This window comes from Lissotriton vulgaris, unplaced genomic scaffold (genome assembly GCF_964263255.1).
Source record: "Lissotriton vulgaris unplaced genomic scaffold, aLisVul1.2 SCAFFOLD_288, whole genome shotgun sequence".
NCBI classification, from domain to species: Eukaryota; Metazoa; Chordata; class Amphibia; order Caudata; family Salamandridae; genus Lissotriton; species Lissotriton vulgaris.
In genome coordinates, this window is record NW_028246500.1 from 1,804,707 (window position 1) to 1,811,701 (window position 6,995).

The window sequence follows — 6,995 nt, forward strand, 5'->3', positions numbered from 1 at the left end:
TATAACAGTCCATTGTTAGGGGGCAGAAATCAGGTGGAACCTGATCCAAAAACAACAGTCAAATCACATCATCATATACCCTGTAGAAAACGTACACCTTCAAGAACTCTTCTTGATGGTTGGATATATGCCACCCTGAATGTTGATGGCAACAATCCTGGCTGTAACAAAAACATGTGTCATGTAACATGTGTAACTCTGATAAGAACGTATCCCCTGGTTGCTGCTGTTGGGTCCTCAACTGCCCATCAAGCTCCGGTTAGGCACCGTAAGAATGAGGGCCATTGGGTATGGGGGGTCAGTGTACAGTTGTGAAGACTTCCAGAGCTGGACTTCTGCGATCTTCTGCTTCCAGCATTTTATGTCCTCTCACTTCTTGTAGCAATGGACGCTGCTCCACCTGTAGACCTCAAGCGTCTGCACCTTGCCGGTGATGGCCTGAAAACTGTTGTGCTTATGATGAGCATTGACCTGTATGGATCAATGAATGGAAAGAACAAACAATGGTATTGAGACTTTTTGTTTAAAGGTATTGCTGTCAGAAAAATTGTCTACAGCTATCAGTAACATAACTCATAAGTTACCATGCAACCTGTGTATTGTCGCATGCTGACCTAAACCAATATCCTCATACACACTTCAATAGTGACGTGTTACCCATCCTCATCCCATAGGATCCCAAATCCAAGCTGTGACATCATCTAACTGAGGGACCTCTACATGATCTCTGATATGACGTACTCTTGATCGGTGCTAAAGATTGGGAACTACTGAAGGCTAAACATTAATGAATATGGCACAGTGAATAGTAGCTACTGTAAATAAGGGTACTGAAGTTTGGACATGACATTCTTAGTCTATTGAAAAGAAGTGTTAGCCCAAGAAGTCAGGAAACTCTCACTTTCAACTGTTGTCCATTTAAAAGCATATAGGAGCATAATCTAAGCACACCTCACATTTTGTCCTGCAAAGGACATGTACTAGCCAGCTTACCTGTATAAGCACTGCTGAATGGCATGCCTTGCTATATGCAGCTTGATGATCATGATGTCCAAACTACATTTTGGAGAGTACCATTTTAGGCTGGATTATTTGTGGGACTATACACATAGCTAACATCCTTTTCAATTTTGTTAGACACAGTACATACATATCTCCAGGTGTTGCTAGTTCCTTGTGTGTTCACCATTTAACATGATGTTATTTGGTAACTTATCAGCACAAGCGAATAAAACATATACATGCATAAATGTCTACAAACACACAAAAATGAATCTACAGCCTGAAACACATAACGTATATTGATGGTGTTGTATATTTAACAATGAAGAGACCATACAAATCCCTGACATCATTGTCTTATGTATGGACCACATAATGTGACACTTCTCATCAAACACTACACTTCACTCTGGACCTCAATGGGACATTCTGCAAATGTAAAACAGCAGTTAGACAGATTCACATATGTCTTCCAGACGTGTACCTGCTCCTCTAGCCGGCCCTCGAGATGGCCATACAGGGAGAGGACCTCCTTTGCCAGCAATTGTAGCTCCTCTGGCATGAAGGCAGGGGGCCCTCTCAGGTGTTTGACCTGGCATGGTTGCTCTCAGAGGTCAGAAACTTCAACAAGAGTATAGGAGGTCTTATTAGCGGCAATGTTAGGAGGCAAGTGAGCTTTTTTTCCCACAGCCGCGTAGATGTACGTGAAGTACGTGATCATCACAGTGGATGGACACAGCTATTGACTTTCTACTGTTTACCAATGTATGCTATGGCTGTGTCCATTGTGGAGTTTGCCGCTCACTGTGCGGCCAACTGCTGCAGCTGTCTGATTCCAAATGTCCTATGAGTGAGGTCAGGCATCCGCTATTTTAGGACTTCAAAATAATGAGTTAGTGACTGTATCACGGTCCTTCTTCACTCTAGCGGAAGAAGTGGAAGAAACTTTCCCACCTTCCGTAGCAGTCCAATGCAAGTCCGGACCAGAGCCTGAACTTGGGCATGTCATGTATTTCGCTGTTACATCTACTTTAGATGTGGTGATGAGAGGAGTATGTGGTGGTACTTTGTTGGGTAGGCCAAGTTCTGGAACAATCAGTTCAAACATTGTTATATGTCAAAATGTGTACATATTGAATACTGTGTTCAGTTACATTGGTTATTCCTTTTTGTATTGTGAACCTGTGTCCTCCAAAAGTTTACTCTGTAATGTGGACATCATGTTTTGTGTGATTGGTAATGTTTTTTATTGGACCTGTTTAGGTTCCTTCACCAGGTCATCTTCATTTGGACATTTCAGAGTCATGCCATTTGAAGCTATATGGTGCTGTTTCCAAGAACAAAGGGAGCATCGATTGATCATGGGAAAGACAGACGCAGACTTTGGATGTACAAATCTTGTACCAAGGTAACTTGCGCTGTGATTGGATGGATGAGAGATTTAAAGATTAATTTGGACTTGTTCTCTGTCATGGATTGGCACTAAAGTAATATGTGTGCCATCATTTGGTCAAAACGCATGGTAGTGGAGTGAAATCATGGTAATCTCCCTTCACATTGGCTAAATCCTCATTTTGAGTAAAGGTTATGTAGCTTTTGATGTGTCTCACGATTGTAGGATATACTTCTTGCAGCATACCATTGAAACTTGGTTGTGAGCTGAACAGTGTTTTGTAATGATCCTCTGTCTATAAAATATAGTACTGCCATGGTTTCATTTATTGGTGTTATTGATGTGGGCTTCCTATGTGAGCCAAAAAATCTGTCTCCAGCTCATGACATGAATCAATGAAAGTTTGCCTTTTCTATCCTATTATTTTGGACATATCCCCTTCTTCCATACTGGCAAGGTTTGGAACTGAACATTTGAAACTAGCACTGAGTATTGGTTTAATGCATGGAATGTTATGTTCATGCAAATGTTGACAGACACGTATCGGTCAAATTGGATAAACGTAGATCATGATTGAATGCTATGATATATTTTGTTATTCATGTTTTGGAGCTTGAAATAACCAATATTTACTTGCAAATCATCTATATTGACACATTCATTTGATGTTCTGTCATTGCCAAGTAATGATGGAATTACCCAAATGCATCGATAGAGTTGAGATATACAACACCAGTTTTTAATTTGTTGATTAACACATTTATTGTACTAAACGAGATGAAAAAGAAGGGTGAACATAACAAAGGCAAAGCAAAATTGAAGAAGTCAGTTGTGGTATACTCATGAGAAAATTACGGAAGAAGCTGAGTTAGTGAGTTCTTAGGTTTATTGTTAGCTGGAAAAGCCACCGCTCCTCTCACCAAGTCTGAGAGGTCCCAACTGACACTTAAAAGGATATTAACATTAGAAGTACTATGACAGCTCTAACATTCTATCTATAAGAAACAAGCATATATAAATACAACATGATCTCCTTTATTTAAAAGAGAAAAAACAGAAAGGAAAATAAAAAAACCAAGAAAACATTGCAAACTGCGATAAGCAATACGGTTACGCATTGTTTAACATAATGCAACGTTTAACATAATGCAATGTTTAACATAACTTCAAAGGAAGTCGGGTCACTCGTGCTGATTTCCTTAATGGAGTAACACTCACAGAAAGATCCTTTCTTCCCAGTATTTCATCAGCACCAGGATTGGTACACCTAGCTTGAGTATCAGGCGAAGTTGTGCTAGTAGAAATGGTAGAGAGGTTAGCACCAGAGTTGACTTTGACAAAGTGGTTGGCACCAGAGTTGACTTTGACAACTTTACACAAATTCCACCAATGTCCTCCTTTTACCATGACAACATTACCACAGACCCTTTCAACACGCACAGCTTCACCAAAAGTGTCAAAACCTTTCCTGACTGTTCTATAACTTTTGATACGGACCATGTCCCCAGGTAAAACAGTAGTCACTTTAACAGATTTTTTTTCATTAAATCTGTCAGTCATTTTGTACCGAGCATTCCTGACCCGTGTTTGCAATGCCAAATTATCAATCCTGCAACTCGTTTTTTGTGAAACAGTTCTTAATAACCAGGCAGGGTATAGAGTAGAGGTAGGTATCCTCCCCCTGAGAGACACAAATGGAGCAATCTTAGTAGTGGAATGCGGTGTTGTGCGATAAAACCACAACATTGAATTAAGTGCATTTTCAACATCAAAATTGTTAATATTGGCCTATTAAATACACTCCACAATTACACGGTTAATTCTCTCAACAAGACCATTGGTTTGTGGATGTCCGATGGAACTTCTCAAATGTTTGACTCCTAATTCTGACAAAAATACAGACATATCATGATTAATGAATTGCACCCCAATATCCGAAACTAATGATTCTGGAAAGCCTTCTCTCATGAAAATTTCTCTGGGAAAAATTATAGCATTCTTGGCAGTGGGATTTGCACAAAACCTAACCTCAGGCCATGTGCTATGAAAATCAATCAAAACAAAAGCAAAATGTAGATGAAGAGGTAGAAAGTTAAACTGTCCCACCAAATCAATGCCAACTTTTAACCATGGTTTAGGAGAAAAAGTTATGGGTAGAAAAGGAGGAGTAGAAGGTTTTAAACTCTTTTCAGCCCCAGCACAAACACAACATTCCTTAACCCTTTCATCTACATCACTATCCATGGATTGCCACCAATAATGTAATCTTAGTCTCCTTTTAGTCATGCTACTACTAAGATGTCCTTTGTGCACACAATCAATCAATTTTACTCTTAGAACAGAAGGCGGAATACACCTGCTCTCTCTCATAACAACACCATCTTCGATGGACAAATCTCCAGAGACTTTCCAGAAAGCTTGCATGTTAAAAGGCACCGACTTTTCTCTTGGCCAACCATTAATAATGTAATGTTTTACCTTCTCTAGGATGACATCATTGCCCATAGCTTCATTCCACTCATTCTCATTGCATACAGCATGCTCCACAGCATCAATCGCAGCTATAAAAATTATAATGTTTGGTAGTGAGCCGTGCTATGCGAGATGTAGCATATTTTATTCTGTCACCATTTAAGATATAAACTAAAGGCTTATGATCTGTCTGAATGAGAAATTTTCTTCCCCAAATATAAGTTCTAAATTTCTCGCAAGCCCAGTAACAGGCCAATATTTCTTTTTCTATAACCGAATAATTTACTTCGGGATCCCTCAACACTCTGCAGGCATAACTGATAACAACATCTTTGCCCTCAACTCTCTGTGTAAGAACAGCACCTAACCCGTAGTTGCTCGCATCAACTGTGATGGTACAACTGACATTGGGATCATATGCTTTTAAGGCCTTGGCATTGGTCATCTCAGATTTAACTAAATCAAAAGTTTGCTGACAATTTTCATCCCATACAAAGGCTATGCTAGACCTCAGCATTTTGGAAAGAGCTTTCATTTTTGTGGCATAAACTGGAATAAATCATGAATACAATTCATATAAGCCCAAGAATGAGCGCAGCTCATCTTTATTCTTGGGAATGGGACTTTCTACAACAGCTTTCACTAATCCAGGTCTGGGAGAAACTCCATTGGCAGAAACTAAATAACCCAAAAACTCCACCTCCCTTTTCCAAAATTCACACTTGTTTTTTTTTACCACAATACCTCTTTCCTCAAAAGTTTTAAGTACCGATCTAAGAGCAATATCATGACTGTCTAGTAATTTGTCGAAAATCAGCACATCATCTTGGAAAATGACCACTCCTTTTATATCCTTTAATACCGTTTTCATAACTCTCTGAAAAACAGAGGCTGCCGAAGCAAGCCCAAAAGTCATTCTACGGAATTGGAATGTCCCAAAAGGACAGTTAAAAGCAGTGTAATGTTTCGAATCATCATCTAACAAGATTTGATGATAGGCTGAAGCCAAATCAATTTTTGAAAACCACTATGCATCTCTTAATTCCTCTAACAAATCACCAATTTTGGACAGGGGATGAGCATCAACCCATATTTCTTTAATGAGACTCCTAAGGTCAATACATAGACGAATCCCACCATTTCTCTTCCGTGCAACCACCAATGGACTAAGTCACAAACTGGACTCAACCGGTTCAATGACACCATTTTTCTCTAATCTTTCTAACTCAGTCTTGAGGGGAACTGACCTAACTTCTATAGCATTACTCTTGACTTTAATCGAATGCTTAAAACCAGTAATCTTCCCCAGAGAATCAGCAAAAACACTTGGAAATTTCTTCTCAAGACTCAGCGAATCAGGTAAATCTTGTACCACCAACACTTGTTCCTTAGCACCTGGTTTCAAGATCATTCCAAACAGTCCCTGATCATAACAACCAAGAATGTTGAGACCGCGCATAGCTACATAAATCTTACCATAAATGTCCCTGCCCTTAAATACTAAAATGTCTTCAATATAACCATCCAGATCAATTTTGCGACGCTCGTAGGAAATAGGTGCTCTGTCAGGGGGAAACAACTTCCTATCATCCCAATATTGTTTAAATAGCTCTGAGGTAATCATCGTAATCCTAGCACCTGAATCTGCTAGTAACTTCAAGCATACATCACCAACAAAAATGTCCACATAGGGATCAATACACTCTGAAGGGTCACCAGTGACGATGTCAACATCCCTGACAGTGGCTATCATGTCCTTGAAGTTTTGAACCAAATCACTGTCAATAACATGCTCGTCTTCAACAACACAATTCATATTTTCAGCTTTATTCACATTACTTTGACCCACTTTCTCCAAATGACCAACTCTTCAGCACTTATAACACTTGGCATTCTTTCCTGGACAAAACCTATTATCTTTGCTGTGAAGAGCATAACCACATCTGTAGCATATATTAGTTTTATTGAAAACACTTTTTTCAGTAAGTTTTACTTTTTTAGGAAAAGTAGATTTAGAGATAGAAGAGACTACAACATTCACACTGTCTTTATTAATACTCACTGCACTTAATTCCTTAATTGAGTTCTGTGCAAGTTCAAGACGTTTTGCTACTTTAATTATCTCTTC